Source organism: Pristis pectinata, chromosome 17 (assembly GCF_009764475.1).
Source record: "Pristis pectinata isolate sPriPec2 chromosome 17, sPriPec2.1.pri, whole genome shotgun sequence".
Taxonomy (NCBI): domain Eukaryota; kingdom Metazoa; phylum Chordata; class Chondrichthyes; order Rhinopristiformes; family Pristidae; genus Pristis; species Pristis pectinata.
The window spans coordinates 14,581,767-14,597,575 of record NC_067421.1 but is presented as its reverse complement, the minus strand read 5'-3'; the positions used below and the strand labels follow the sequence as shown (position 1 = coordinate 14,597,575).

Sequence of the window (15,809 nt, the reverse complement as noted above, 5' to 3'; positions counted from 1 at the left end):
TACCTCTCCTGAGCCTGTATGTGACTTCCATCTCACAGCAGTGTGGCTGAATCTCAGCTCCCACTGAAGTAGACCCAGCACCCTATAGGGTTATGTCAACACTATTCCCAAGGGGTTTCTGAAGAAAGCCCAACATCAACTTCACAAGGTGACCAGGGTGGGCAACAGATGTTGGTCCTGTAAAATTTGAGTTCAATGAATTCTAGTAGATGTTCTCCCTTCCCAAGTTGGAAATTTTACTCTTCAGTTAACCTGTAGAATTTTAATTCACATGAAGAATCATTAAGATCTGCTTAAGGTGCTCATTCCTTAGGTTTACCTGTTTAAGTGCTTCTTGGGAGGTACGTTATTGAAACAAGGATCCTTATTGATCTGACAGCTCATACACTGAGCTGACTGATTATAAAATATGCATCAGTTCTGTTTATAATTTCCAAAATGTCACTGTCATCAAAATACAAAAACTGCAGTTGCTGGAAATCAGAAATAAAAACAAAATGCTGGAAAAATTCAGCAGGTCAGGCAGCCTTCTATACTTCAGCAGATGTTGCCTGACCCAGAGTGTTTCCAGTATTTTCAGTTTTTCATCATGGTCAATATCAATAAACTTCATTAATTCTGTGGCAGTATCATCTCATCTGCACATAGAAACATTTCCATACAATAGATTCCTCATAACGCTCAGTTTTATATCACAAGAAAATAGCTGAGAAACAAAGGACCGCAGATGCTGGAATCTAGATGAAAAACACGATGATACTGGAGGAACTCAGCAGGCCAGGCAGCATCTGTGGAGAAAAACAGGCGGTCAACATTTTGGGTCAGGATCCATCTTCAGGACTGAAGATAGGAAAAGGGGAAGCCCAATATATAGGAGGGAAAAGCAGAGCAGTGATAGGTGGACAAAAGAGGGGAGGCGGGGTGGGCACAGGGTGGTGATTCGTAGATGCAGGTAAGAGATAGTGATAGGCAGGTGCGGGGGAAGTGGGGAGAGCAGATCCACTGGGGGATAGGCCAAAGGTAAGAAGAGAGAAAAAAAGGAGGCTAGGAAAAGGGAAGGGGAACAAGAAACAAGAAAATTGCCCACTTGTCAGGTGACATGCCTGAAAAGGTAGTGCTTCCTACACCATCAATGGCAGCAGATTCATCGCATCAGACAATGTTTCTTCTCACTTGTGGGATAGTGTCCCATTCAATCAACTCAAGTGTACGGTGAAACACCTGAAGTAACTACTCAATTACTTTGAATGCATAATCCCTGAATAAATACAAATGGGTTGAAATTACACTGTGCACTATTAGCGATGGTGAATTAATTCACTGTGAAATTCTTCAGTTCACTGTTGTAAAGAATTCACACAAACAGACATTGGAATTTCACACAAATTATTAACATCCCATTGTGCCACTTCCAACTCTTATCCCAACCTGAAATACAGTTAAACTACACTCATTATCACCTTACCAACTTCAATCATGAAAGAGGGAAATGAACACCTTGAAATTAAAAGGGGAATGGGGAAGGCTGAAGCAACACACACAAAATGCTGGAGGAACTCAGCAGGTCAGGCAGCATCTACAGAGGGAAATAAACAGTCGATGTTTCGGGTTGAGACCCTTCATGTTAGGAACTAGGGGACGGGGGAACAGCTATGAGTCAGCCACACTGCTGTGGGATGGAAGTCACATACAGGCTCAGAAGAGGTAAGACCATAAGAAATAGGAGCAGGAGTAGGCCATCTAGCCCTTCAAGACTGCTCCGCCATTCAATAAGATCATGGCTGATCTGGCCGTGGACTCAGCTCCACCTCCCTGCCTTTCCCCCACAACCCTTAATTCCCCTACTATGCAAAAATCTATCTAACTGTATCTTAAATATACTTAATGAGGTAGCCTCTACTGCTTCTCTGGGCAGAGAATTCCACAGATTCACTCCGCTCCGGGAAAAGCAGTTCTTCCTCATCTCCGTCCTAAATCAACTCCCCCAAACCTTGAACAGCTAAACTGAGCAACAAACAATGTGCTGGAGGAATGTGCTGTTCCAGATTCCAACATCTGCAGCCTCTTGTGTCTCCAAATTTGAACTGAGGTTAGGAGGACGGGTGTTCCTTCGCACTGAAAGAGAAGCAACAATGAACATCAGTAGATCAGACACCACAGGAACAAGCCCCAATGCTCAGCACATCTGTGCTGACCATCAAACACCCAACTACACGAGTCCCATTTTTCTTCCCAAATCCTCTTCAGCTCCCACCCCTCCCAGTTCTCCTCCCGCCTAGCTACTTACAGTAGCCAACCAAACCACGGCCAACTAAATCCTGGATTCACACATCTTTTGGGATGTAGAGCAACTGTGGGAAACAAACGTGGTCACAGGGAGAACGTGCAAACTCCACACAGGCAGCACCTGATATCAGGATCGAACCTGGGTTACTGGAACTCTAAGGTAGCAGCACTAACTACTGCCCCACTGTCCCTGGGCATCGACATCTCAGAGGATCTATCCTGGGCCCAACACTTTGATGCAATCATGAAGAAGGCATGCCAGCAGCTCTACTTCGTTAGGAGTTTGAGAAGATTTGGTATGTCAGCAAAGGTGCGTACAAATTTCTACAGATGTTCGGTGGAGAGCATTCTGACTGGTTGCATCACTGCCTGGAATGCAAGAGGCTGCAGAGGGTTGTAGACTCAGCCAGGTCCATCATGGGCACAACCCTCCTCACCATCGAGGACATCTTCAAGAGGCGGTGCCTCAAGAAGGCGGCATCCATCATTAAGGACCCCTCACCACCCGGGACATGCCCTCTTTTCATTACTACCATCAGGGAGGAGGTACAGGAGCCTGAAGACCCAGATTTCTGAATGGTCCATGAACCCCTGAACACTACCTCATTGCTCCTTTTTTTTGCACTATTTATTTATTTATTTGTTTGTAATTTATAGTAATTTTATGTCTTTGCGCTGTACTGCTGCCCCAAAACAACAAACTTCACATCATGTAAGCCAGTGATAATAAATCTGATTCTGATTCTGATTCTCCCTGTGGAGAGGGAAACAAAGTTAATACTTCAGGTAAAATCTTTCTGATGAAAGGCCATTGACTTGAAATATTAATAGTGTTTCTCTCCACAAAAACTGTGGGAACCTCTGAGCATTGCCAGCTTTCTCTGAATAAATAAAGCAATTATCATTATATTGTGAACAGTTTTTGAATATATCTGAATATTAAAGATTCAATCTTCCTATTCATTTACTTCATACTGGATATATTCAACTCTAAAAGTAGTAACACGCTGTGATTGTTCCAGTATTGCCATACAGCCATTTTTTTTTCACATTTTATTTTCAGAAATTGAAGATCAATTGGGTCCATAACAGTTACCAGACTATTGAAAATTAAAAACTGCCATTCTGAATTCCTTTCAGAATAATAAATCCACAAAGTTTTAAACTCTTCTGGTTTATATCTAAAATACTCTTCAGGGTTTACTGCTCTCTCATTTTATTATACAGCTTTATTTTGTTGTACCATCATTACATCTGGTCACACAAAACCTTAAGCCTGTGGCCTGTCCACCAGTGATTCAGTCACTACCCAGCTTCACACCGCTGCTGACATAAAACTGGTCGCCACAAGAAATTGCAGAGAGTTGTGAATGCAGCCCAGTCCATCATGAAAACCAGCCTCCCCTCCATAGGCTCTGTCTATAAGATAATATATCTTTATTAGTCACATGTACATCAAAACACACAGTGAAATGCATCTTTTAGTGTAGAGTGTTCTGGGGGCAGCCCACAAGTGTCGCCATGCTTCCGGTGCCAACATAGCATGCCCACAACTTCCTAACCCGTACATTATTGGAATGTGGGAGGAAACCAGAGCACCTGGAGGAAACCCACGCAGACACGGGGAGAACGTACAAACTCCTTACAGACAGCGGCCGGAATTGAACCCGGGTCGCTGGCACTGTAAAGCATTACGCTAACCGCTACACTACTGTGCCTGCCCAGGAACTACTTCTTGCTGCCCCGGGAAAGCAGTCAACATAACCAAGGACCACTCCCACCCCAATCATTTTCTCTTCTCCTCCCTCCCATCAGGCAGAAGATACAAAAACCTGAGAACACGCACCACCAGGCTCAAGGACAGCTTCTATCCTGCTGTTATTAGACTCTTGAATGGACCTCTTATACGATTAAGACAAACTTTTGACTTCTCAGTCTATCTTGTCATGGCCCTTGCACTTTATTTGTCTACCTGCACTGCACTTTCTCTGTAAATGTAACACTATATTCTGCATACTGTTTTTAAACTTTTGTACCACCTCAACATAGTTATGTATGGAATGATCTGTCTGGATGGCATGCAAACAAAAGATAAGATATTATAAGATAAGATATTTATTTATTAGTCACATGTACATCGAAACGCACAGTGAAATGTGTCTTTTTACGTTACTGAGAATGTGCTGGGGGCAGCCCACAAGTGTCGCCACTCTCCCAGCGCCAACTAGAACCCAAGGGCACAGCCTCAGAATAAAGGGACGTCACTTTAAAACTGAGTTGAGGAGGAATTTCTTCAGCCGGAGGGTGGTGAATCTGTGGAATTCGTTTCCATAGAGGTCTGTGGAGGCCAAGTCATTCGGTGTATTTAAAGCAGAGATTGATAGGTTCTTGATTGGTAAAGAGGTGAAGGGTTACAGGGAGAAGGCAGGAGAATGGGTTTGAGGACAAAAAATCAGCCATGAGCAAATGGCAGAGCAGATTCGATTGGCCAAATGGCCTAATTCTGCTCCTATATCTTATGGTTTTCTCATCCTTTATTCCCTAATTCCAGTAATTTGTCTTAATAAGCCTCCACTATCCTATTACTGAAGAAACTTCACCTCAACTCAGTCCTCCTGTTAACTCTGAGATTGTAACACATGGGTTTGAGTCTCCTCAGCCAGAGGAAAAGTCCTCCCTGCATCTCAACTGTGAAACCCCGGAACAATTCTATCAGGTTCAATGAGATGCCAATTCCTTCTTCTAAACTGCCTGGAATATACACAGAATACTCAAACTCTAAATTGCCATTGTCCATCTCTGATATTTAGTGCACTGTTGGACCTGCACTTGATTAATTCAATTAACTCTCTAAGTCTCTCTCCCTTGTTATCATTCTGCTTTAATGTAAACAACATCAAGGCAAGCACACCAACATCTTCAGTTCATTATATATAGTATCATGAATTTTTTTTAAATGCAAATTGATATTGGTATTGGTTTATTATTGTCACTTATATCGAGGTACAGTGAAAAACTTGTCTTGAATACCGTTCTACAGATCAATTCATTACATAGTGCATTGATGTAGTACAGGGTAAAAACAATAACAGAATACAGAGTAAAGTGTCACAGCTACAGGGAAGTGCAGTGCAGGTAGACAATAAGGTGCAAGGTCATAACAAGGTAGATTGTGATGCTGTATATCCAAAATAAAAAAAAGTACTAGAAAAATTCAGCAGGTCAAGCAACATCTAGAATTACAGAATTATGGAAACAGGCCATTCCACCCGACTCCTCCATGGCGACCAGTGGGCACCCTTCCGTATTAACCCCATCACCCAGCACTTGGTCCATAGCCCTCTATGCCTAAGTGATTCAAGTGTTATCTAGACACTTCTTAAATACTGTCAGTGACCCAGCTTTGACCACTCTCCCAGGCAGTGCCTTCCAGGTACTTACCACTCTCTGGGTGAAGAAGGTCCCCCTTATATCCCATCTAAACCTCTCCCCCCTTACCCTAAGGGTAAATTTTACCTACCACTGATATTTGGGGAAGGTTTCCTGCAGGCTACCCTATCTAAACCCCTCACCTCTGGAAAGAGAGACAGTTATGGTGTCAAGTCCAGGACCCTTTATCAGAACTGAGAATGAGAGAAGCAAGTTAGTCCAGGTAGCAGAAGAGGGAAAGGTGGCAGAGGGTGAAATCTCACTAACGTGGAGAAAAAACGTGGGAGTTAAAGAACTGGTACAGTCAGATTGAGCTTCACTGTGTGTGTGTGTTGCTAATGCTGTACAGTCGGACCTACCATGATAGTTGTAACCTGCTTTGTTTTCGGCTATCCTGCCCGCATTACAATCCATGTCAAAAATGTTTTGTTGATACTCTTATGAAAGACTTCTGAGATGTTTTACCACATGAAAGGCACAATATGAAAGCAGCAGTCGCTATTGTTGTTGATTGGTGTCCATTCTACCCGAACGTTTGTCGGAAATAAAAGTAAGTGAACTGTGCAAAATATGGAACGCTTCACGAATTTGCGTGTCATCCTTGCGCAGGGGCCATGCTAATCTTCTCTGTATCGTTCCAATTTTAGTATATGTGCTGCCGAAGCGAGCACGGTAGTTATCACTCACTTAGTGCAATTTATAGCATGCCTGCCTCTGACATTTTAAAGTAATGTGGTGTAATTTGTTCTGGTTTTTCTTAGAATTTTGATTTATCTTACTTCTGTTATAATATACACAGATAGTTGTACTACATCACTTTGCACGCCTGCATTCTTTTATTGTAAATTATCGGATTAATTCAGCTCTGTTTACAGGTTTTATGGGTATTTGCTCCGAATGCAAATATATGCAGTTGGTGGGCGGTCAGGGCGGACTCTGGGGTTGATGCTGTGCGGGCTGGTGATTGAAGAGGGGAGACTTGCAAGCCCGACTTCACGCCTTTATGGAACTGCGGTCAAGGTGCTTTAAGATGCTCATGGATCAATTGTCCTTTAATGTTATTTGCAACACGTTCGAAGTACACTAAAGCTGAGAAACTGTTTCCAGTTAACAGCAACAAACAATCTGCTGGAGGAACTCAGCGCTTCGAGCAGCATCTGTGTTTCAAGTTAATACCATGGGCTTTCTGTGCCCCTTCATTGCTCTTCAACCATCACTCCTTTGGTTGAAGACACCTGCCTTTGATTACCTGGGAAACAAATAAAACTGCAGATGCTGGAATCTGAAACAAGAACAGGAAGAGTAACGTTTCAGCTCCAAGACCATTGATTACCTGTGCCCTCAAGATCTATAATTTCATGCCCAAATCTATGTCTCTCTCTCTCTCTCTCATACACTGCTTTCCTCCTTTAAGGTACTCCCTAAACATTATCTTTTTTTTTAACCTTAGTTTTGGTCACCTCCCGTCATTACTCTCTTGCTATGTCAAAAATAGTTTGATAATGCCATGCTTCTGAGATGTTTTACCACATGAAAGGCACAATATGAAAGCAGAAATCGCTGTAGTTGATGACTGGTGTCCATTCTACCTGAACGTTTGTCAGAAATCAAATTAGGCGAATTGTGCAAATTATGGAATGCCTCAGGAAGAATGATATGCTGGGTGAGTAGGCTGGTGGGGTGATAGGTGAGGACCAGATTACACGTGTTACACGTACAAATTATATGTGTATATTTGAGCTTGTAGCTACACAGCTTTATGTAGTGTATGCAGTTAATGAAACTTCTCAGGAGGCAGGTAGAATGTGAGGACATAGTAACATAACAATGTTTGCACACTGAAACCCTACACACCTGAGGCAGCCATTGAAGTGACTATCACAGAACTCACTCATCAAGAGCTGGTCTAATGCTGCAGCTGGAATGCGCTTCCTTTCTCCAGTGCATTGTAAGTGTCCAAAACACTCAATTTTGGACTACCTAAAAGGATTGGGGGGGGGGGGGGTAAACAAAGAATTCGTGTGACTACCTAGGGATGACACAGCAAAGATGAAAAATCATGAGAAGGTAAGTGCAAAATATGGAACGCTTCACGAATTTGCGTGTCATCCTTGCGCAGGGGCCATGCTAATCTTCTCTGTATCGTTCCAATTTTAGTATATGTGCTGCCGAAGCGAGCACGATAACTGTTTCTTGCTTAATGCTATTTATAGCCTGCATATTCCTGCCACCTTATGGTGAAAATGAGAAATTTCTTTCAGAATTCAATTTTATCTAATTTCTATTATATTGTCTTCAGTTATTATATTCTAAATTCATTCGCCGGAATTACATTTTTTCATCGTAATTTGTTGGATTAATTCAGCTCCGCTCCAAAAGGTTTATGGGCGGTGGCACCGTATGTAAATATATGCTGTCAGAGCCGGACTCATTGGCTGAAGGTGCAAGGGATGGGATGGGGAGGTGCGCATGCGCGATTTCCTCCAGCTCGGTGTGAGCGTCTGCGGCGCTGCTTCCTGCCTTTCCTCCATTCGCCGGCATTCCCGGGAAGGTCTTTGCTGCTTGAATTTCAGACAGCTGATGCGTCTTCACTCGTTTATGAATGAGATGCAGCTTTAGCTCCGAGCTGTCCTTCCGCGGGCAAAGCAAACTGATGCCCAGTTGCTGGTTTTAAATCTGCAGTGAGAATATGTTGGACGAGGGAGGGAAAGGTGCCATTAATTAATCAGTGCACTGCAGGAAGGGGTAATGAACTCGGGCGATAGGAATAGTTTCTGCTCTGGAGAATTACTATATCTATAGCATAACAGTAATGTAAAGTCATCAAACAATTCAGATTATAAATATAAGACATGCAGTTGTTTACTTAAATGCATAGTTGAAAAACATAACTTTTCAGATATTGCAGTTTCCTCTAAAGGAGTACACAACTTGCCTTCATAAATTCCAAGACAAACTGGACAATGATTGGTTTAACACCTAAATCGTAAATTTGAAACTGTTTACAAATTACACGTGTATATTTGAGCTTCTAGATACCCACTTTTACATAGTGTGCGGTTAATGAAACGTCTTAGGAGGGAGGTAGAATATCAGCACATAATAACAGCGTTTGCGCACTGAGATGAAAAACACTATGATGCTGGAGGAACTCAGCAGGCCAGGCAGCATCCGTGGAGAAAACAAGGCGGTCAACGTTTTGGGTCAGGACACTTCTTCAGGACTGAAGATAGGAAAAGGGGAAGCCCAATATATAGGAGGGAAAAGCAGAGCAGTGATAGGTGGGCAAAAGAGGGGAAGCGGGGTGGGCACAAAGTGGTGATAGGTAGATGCAGGTAAGAGATAGAGATAGGCAGGTGCAGGGGAGAAGGGGAGACCAGATCCACCGGGGAGATGGGTCATAGGTAAGGAGAAGGGGAAAAAAGTTGTAGAAAAAAGAGAGGCTATGAAAGGGAAGAAAAGAAGAGGCATGACTGGGGGGGGGAATGTGGGGAAGGGGTGTGGGGATTACTTAAAATGGGAGTATTCAATGTTCATGCCATTAGGCTGCAAGGTTCCAAGACGGAAAATGAGGTGCTGTTCCTCCAGTTGAGTCTTGGAATTCTCCTGGCAGTGGAGGAGGCCGAGAATTGTCATATTAGTGATAGTGTGGGAGGGGGAGTTGAAGTGACTGGCAACGAGGAGATGGAGACTGCAGTTACAGACAGAGTGCAGGTGTTCTGTAAAAATGGTCACCTAGTCTGCGTTTGGCCTCACCAATGTAGAGGAGGCCACACCTTGAGCACCAAATGCAGTAGATGATCTTAAGGGAGGTGCAGGTGAACCTCTGTTTCACCTGAAAGGACTGTTTGGATCCCTGGATGGAGGTGGTGTAGGAGCAGGTGTTGCACCTATGGTGGGGGCAGTGGAAAGTTCCCATGGTGGGAGTGGGGGGGGTGGGGCGGAAGGAGTCAACTAGGGACTCGTGGAGAGAGCGGTCCTTGCGAAAGGCAGGAAGAGGTGGGGATGGGAAGATATGTTTTGTAGTGGGATCCCATTGGAGATGGTGGAAGTGGCGGAGAATGATGTGTTGGATACATAGGCTGGTGGGATGAAATGTGAGGACAAGGGGACCCTATCCTTGTTGGGTCTGGGAGGAGTGGGGGTGAGAGCAGAGGTGCGGGAAACGGCAGAGATACGGGTGCGAAATCTCTGGACGACAGTCCGGGGAAGCCACGGTTAGAAAAGAAGTTGTATATCTCAGACGTCCTGGAGTGGAAAGCCTCATCACGGGAGCAGATGCAGCGGAGGCGCAGAAATTGTGAAAAAGGGATCAAGAGACAGGGTGGGAGGAGCTGTAATCGAGGTAGCTGTGGGTGTCAGTGGGTTGTAGAAGATGTCGGTGGATAAGGAATCTCCTTTGATGGAGCTGGAAACATTGAGGAAGGAGAGAGAGAGGTGTCAGAGATAGTCCAAGTGAATTGGAGAGCAGGGTGAAAATCAGTGGTGAAATTTATGAAACTATCGAGTTCCACACAGGTACAAGAGGTGGCACCAGTGCAATCATTGATATAGTGGAGAAAGAGTTGAGGAATGGGGCCTGAGGAGGCTTGGAATAGAGACTGTTCAATGCAGCCATCGAAGAGGCAGGCATAGCTGGGGCCCATGCAAGTGCCCATAGCTATGCCCTTGGTCTGTAGAAAGTGAGAGGAATCGAAAGTGAAGTTGTTTAGGGTGAGGACAAGTTCAGCCAGTTGGAGAAGAGTGTTAGTGGAAGGGGAGTGGTTCTGTCTCTGGTCAAGAAAGAAGTGGAGGGCGGTGAGGGCATTAGGCTCACCTTTTCCTATCTTCAGTCCTGAAGAAGGGTTCTGACCCGAAACGTCGACCGCCTGCTTTTCTCCACATGCTGCCCGGCCTGCTGAGTTCCTCCAGCATCATCGTGCTTTTTTATCTAGAATCCAGCATCTTTGTTTCTCTAGTTCGCTCACTGAGGCCCAACACTCCTGAGGTAGCCATGCAACTGATTATCAGTGAATTCACTCATCAAGAGCCTAGTCTAATGCTGCAGCTGGAATGCGCTTCCTTTTTCCAGTGCATTATGTGTCCTGAACACTTTCAATTTAGAACTACCAAAAGGGGGGCAACAAAGAATTCGTGTGACTACCTAAGGATGACACAGCAAAGATGAAAAATCATGAGAAGGTAAGTGCAAAATATGGAACGCTTCACGAATTTGCGTGTCATCCTTGCGCAGGGGCCATGCTAATCTTCTCTGTATCGTTCCAATTTTAGTATATGTGCTGCCGAAGCGAGCACGATAACTCTTTCTCTCTGAGTACAATTTATAGCACGTTTATCCTTGTCACTTTATAGTGCTGGTGGTGTAGAGTTTTTTTTCTTAGCATTTTATTTGACTTGTTTTCTGTTATAATATGTTCGATTAATTGGTCTAAATTACTTTGCGTGTATTGCATCTTTTCATCGTAAATTTTCGGATTAATTCAGTTCTGTTCCAAAAGGTTTGTGGCTGATTGCTCCGTATGTAAATAGATGCTGTCAGGGCGGGGCTTACGGGCTGAAGGTGGGGGTGGGGGAGAATGAGGAGGCGCGCATGCGCGCTTTCCTCCAGCTCACCGGCGCTGTTTCCTGTTTTTTTTCCCCACTCGCCAGCATTCCTGGGGGAGTCTTTGCTGCTTTAATTTCAGGCAGCTGATGTGTCTTCACTCGTTTTTGAATGAGATTTAGCTTTAGCTCCAACTATCCCTCCGTGTGCAAAGCAAACTGATGCACAGTTGCTGATTTTAAGTCTGCAACCGGAACGTCGGACTAGGGGGAGGTTTAGACGGGGTCGATGCGTCCAAGACGGTCTCTTAAATCAGCTTGTGAATAGTCTAACTAGAGGAGGGGCCACACTGGACCTGACCCCAGCCAGGTGACTGACCCTTCAGTGGGGTAACATTTAGGGAACAGTGATCACCACTCAAGTTTTAAGACGCCATGAATAAGGATAAGTATGGACCTTGTGAGAAAGTATCAAATTGGGAGGGCAGATTGCAAGAGCATTAGGCAGGAGCTAGGGAGAGTTAATTGGGAACAGCTGTTTTCAAGCAATTCCACATCTGACATGTGAGGGGTGTTTAAAGCCCAACTAAACAGAGTGCAGGACCAGTGTGTCCCGGTAAGAAGGATGGCAAGGGAACCGTGGATTATGAGAGAGGTGGTGAATTTAGTCAAGAAGGAAAGGGAAAATCAAATCAGACAGGACCCTGGAGAAATATAAAGTCTGAACAGAACTCAAGAAGGGAATTAGGAGAGCCAGGAGGGGCTATGAAAAGTCCTTGGCAACGAGGATTAAAGAGATTCCTATGGCATTCTATATATATACATCTAGAGCAAGAGGATAACTAGGGAGAGAGTAAGACCACTCAAGGATAAAGGAGGGGCAGAGGATGTGGGCAAGATCGTAAATGAGTGCTTTGCATCAGTATTCACCGAGGAGAAGGACATGGAGGATAGTAAGATCAGTGCAGAACGTGCTAATATGCTAGGGCATTTTGAGATAAAGAGATAATGTTCTTCAAGACACCCAACACTAAGGTGGACAAGTCCCAAGGGCCTTATGGGATATACCCCAGGTTATTGAGAGGGGCAAGAGAAGAGATTCCTGTACCAAAATCCTTGCGTCCTCTCTAGCCAAAGGCAAGGTCCCAGATGACTGGCAAGTAGATAATGTCCTTCCTTCGTTCAAGAAGGAAAATAGGGATAATCCTGAAAATTATATACCAGTGAGTCTCGCATCAATAGTAGGGAAGCTATTGGAGAGGCTTCTTAGGGATAGGATTTATGCGCATTTGGAAAAGCATAGCCTAATTGGGCATAGTCAGCATGGCTTTGTACTGGACAGGACATATATTACTATTTGATTGAGTTTTTCAAGGAGGTGATGAAAGTGGCCAATGAAGGTAATGCAGTGGATGTTGTCTACATGGATTTTAGTAAGGCATTTGACAAGGTTCCACATGGCAGGCTCATCCAGAAGATTAAGATCCATGGGGTCCATGGTGATTTGGCTCTTTGGATTCAGAATTAGCTTGCCAATAGAAGACGGTAGTGGTTGATGGGTCTTATTCTGGCTGAAGGTCTGTGACTAGTGGTGTTCCATAGGGATCTTTGCTGTTTGTATAGGTGTTGCACTTTGATAGATCAAATGAAAGGGGAAAGTACACAGTTAATGGCAGGACCCTCAACAGCACTGATGTACAGAGGAATCTTGGGGTCCAAGTCCATAGCTCCCTGAAAATGGCCACACAAGTTGATTGGGTGGTAAAAAGGCGGATGGCATGTTTGCCTTTATTAGTTGAGGCATTGAGTTCAAGGGTCAGGAAGTTATGTTGCAGCTTTATAAAACTCTGGTACTCCATAAGTAAAATTCCCATTCAATATTATAAATGGTTTAATATTTTTAATTTATTTTCATAAATGTTATTTGATGTGTAATGGATTTGGGTGCGCTTGTATCCATATGCAAATATAAGCAATGAGCTCAACATTGGGTTCACAAGGCGGGAACTGACTGTGTGCCTGTGCATTGTCGTTGAGTGGCTGTTGCTGTGGGTTTGGTGAATGTTACTGGGGCGCAGTCAGTTTGTGCAGGTGTGTTGCAGGAGCCCGACCTCTCAGAGTTTTTGCACAGTTCTTCTCCCTGCTGCACCTTGTGCTTAGCCTTGAACCCCTCTGTGAAACACTGTCAACGAAAGAGTGTATTTCAAGATTTGGCCCCACAGATTCACTGCATTAATAAAACAGGATCCAATCTTTTTTAGTAAATATGTTTCAAATTGTCCACCCACCTTCATTTTTTTGTATATCTAACTCTACAATATCTATACTTTAAGCCCCTTTGTGATTAACTGTTTATTTTACATTGTTTCCTCAGTCTTTACCAAAATGCAACATCTCGTACTTCTTTCCAATAAACATTACTTGCCTCGGTTATGGTCCATTTTACACTCCACCTCTGACCTCATCGTCCTGCTCATCATTTACTACATTTACCAGTTTTACACCATCTGGAAATTTTGAAATTGTGCCCTTGTACGCTGTGTTATTAATTATATAAAATAAGACTACTTGGCTCTTGCTGACCCCTGGAGAAGTACCATTTGGGAAAAGTTTCTACATTAATTAATACTGACTAGAGGAAAAGAGTAATTTTGTTCAGTGTCAATCTGTGATTATGATATACTGCAAATTCCTCTTGGGTCCAGTTCAGACTAACCTTGGTTGGGTCATACCTAAGCACTTCAACTACACAATTCCACCTTCTTGCCTATAGCCATGGATAGAGTGATCAGGAACTTGATCAAGAGTAATCAAGGCCATGTTAATGGCAGCCAAATCACCCCAGTGACGGAGAATGCAATTTGTTGAATAAATTGCTGACTCACCTCTTGGAAGTTCACCCATTTGATTAACTAGCAGTTTTAATCATTTCCCAAATACCACTTTTGTTGCTCAATAACTTATTTATTAAGTTATGAAATCATTTAACATTAAGTTTAAATATCAATCATTTGTAGGAAAAGTAAACTGTCCTTGAGTCAGTATTTGTAAAAGTTCTCAGCGTACTAAATCATTTCAAACTATTATTGCCCCATTTTTCACTCAGTCCTGTGGATAATCCCCTTTTGAATGACACTTGCCTTTAACTGTTTTAGTTACTGCCCTTTTAGTGGCAAATTTCAGAAATAATTTGGATTAAATTTACTAAACAACGAAGGTAATAAATAATACATCTGTAACTTTAATGTCTATAAAAGACATCCAATCTTTACTCCTTGCTCATTCACACATTTTCAGATACTACATTTAATTGACATTCCTTAGTCTATTTGGATGGCTGTTAAATATCCTGTGGCATTATTTGAAGTGCGGAAGGGATTTCTAGCATACTGATCAAATTTGTCTGGTTGTTTCTCTCATGCTGATGCAAATAGTTGGAATAATATCTGCTCTTAAAGCAGTTCAATGATTTAAAGTAATTTTTGGGTATTGGGCAGCATACAAAACGTTCCTGTGTCTGCTCATTCCATCTGCTGTGTTGTAAATTGCTCCTAATATGTAGCTGATGAGAGTATGGGGAGAATAAAAAAGGGGATTAACATAGGGTTAATGTAAATGGGTGGTTGATGGTCATTAAGGGCCTGTTTCCATGCTGTCTCTCTATGACTCTGTGTTAAGGTTTGCATTGTTCTTGGGTTTTTCTCAGAAAGTCCTCTGCAGCCGAGCTGGTCAGCAACTGGTCAGTGACCTGAACCATTAAATTTATTTCTCTCTCCACAGGTGCAGCCTGACCTGCTGGGAATTTCCAGCACAAGATGTATTGCTGTTATCTGGCTGCCAAGGGTGGTGCACCTTTGAGGGGTGATAGTCATTGCAATTGGTGCAGAGACAAGTACTAACATCTGTGTTAAAATATATGAGGTCCTAAGTTCACTACTCAGGGACTGTTTCAGCATGTGTTTCTATGGGCGAACCATCCTGCAGCTGTTTCAAACGTCACAATGAAACATCGTGGTGAGCATTTCAGGCAGATTCAGGATGGCACTTGTAGCATCAGTGGAGGTGGATGTGACTTGGCAGACCCTCTGCCCATCAGTGGCACTATTTTATTGTGCATGGTTAGATATTGGATTTCACCCTTTCTTTGATGTGCTAAGTGTGTACTGTTCCACATAAAAATCTAGAAAATCAGCTAAGAAGATGTTTCAAGGTCTTTGAACAGCTGGTAGTCAATTCCAGAACTGTCCAGGCAGTGTGATCCTTTTAAGTAGATATAAATGCAATAAGGTAGCACACACTACTCACAGCTGTCTCTGGGTGCCAAGCAAAGGCCATAAGTTGCACACAGAGCCTCCAGTTTGTGCAGGAGAGAAGGAAGTGTGTGGTACTCGAGTAGAGGCATCACTGGGTGCACATCTATCACCAGACAAGCATCAGACACAGTGAAATGATTTATGCAGGGAAGTGTCCAGGTCATTTCCCAATGGATCTGATTTCACCTAGGACTGATCAATAGTGCAGTCTAACCCAGAGTAACACTGGTTTTGTATGTG

The 15,809-nt window shown here is 43.4% G+C and overlaps 3 non-coding genes across 3 annotated transcripts; all 3 read right to left on the bottom strand.

The window, feature by feature from the left end:
* Positions 1 to 6,279: 6,279 nt before the first annotated feature.
* LOC127579670 (U6 spliceosomal RNA) lies at positions 6,280 to 6,386 on the bottom strand. The gene has a single exon (XR_007957721.1). It is a non-coding gene; the product is annotated as a U6 spliceosomal RNA (small nuclear RNA).
* Positions 6,387 to 7,789: 1,403 nt separating this feature from the next.
* On the bottom strand, positions 7,790 to 7,896 carry LOC127579669 (U6 spliceosomal RNA). The gene has a single exon (XR_007957720.1). It is a non-coding gene; the product is annotated as a U6 spliceosomal RNA (small nuclear RNA).
* Positions 7,897 to 10,903: 3,007 nt separating this feature from the next.
* Positions 10,904 to 11,010, bottom strand: LOC127579668 (U6 spliceosomal RNA). The gene has a single exon (XR_007957719.1). It is a non-coding gene; the product is annotated as a U6 spliceosomal RNA (small nuclear RNA).
* Between the last annotated feature and the right edge of the window lie 4,799 nt (positions 11,011 to 15,809).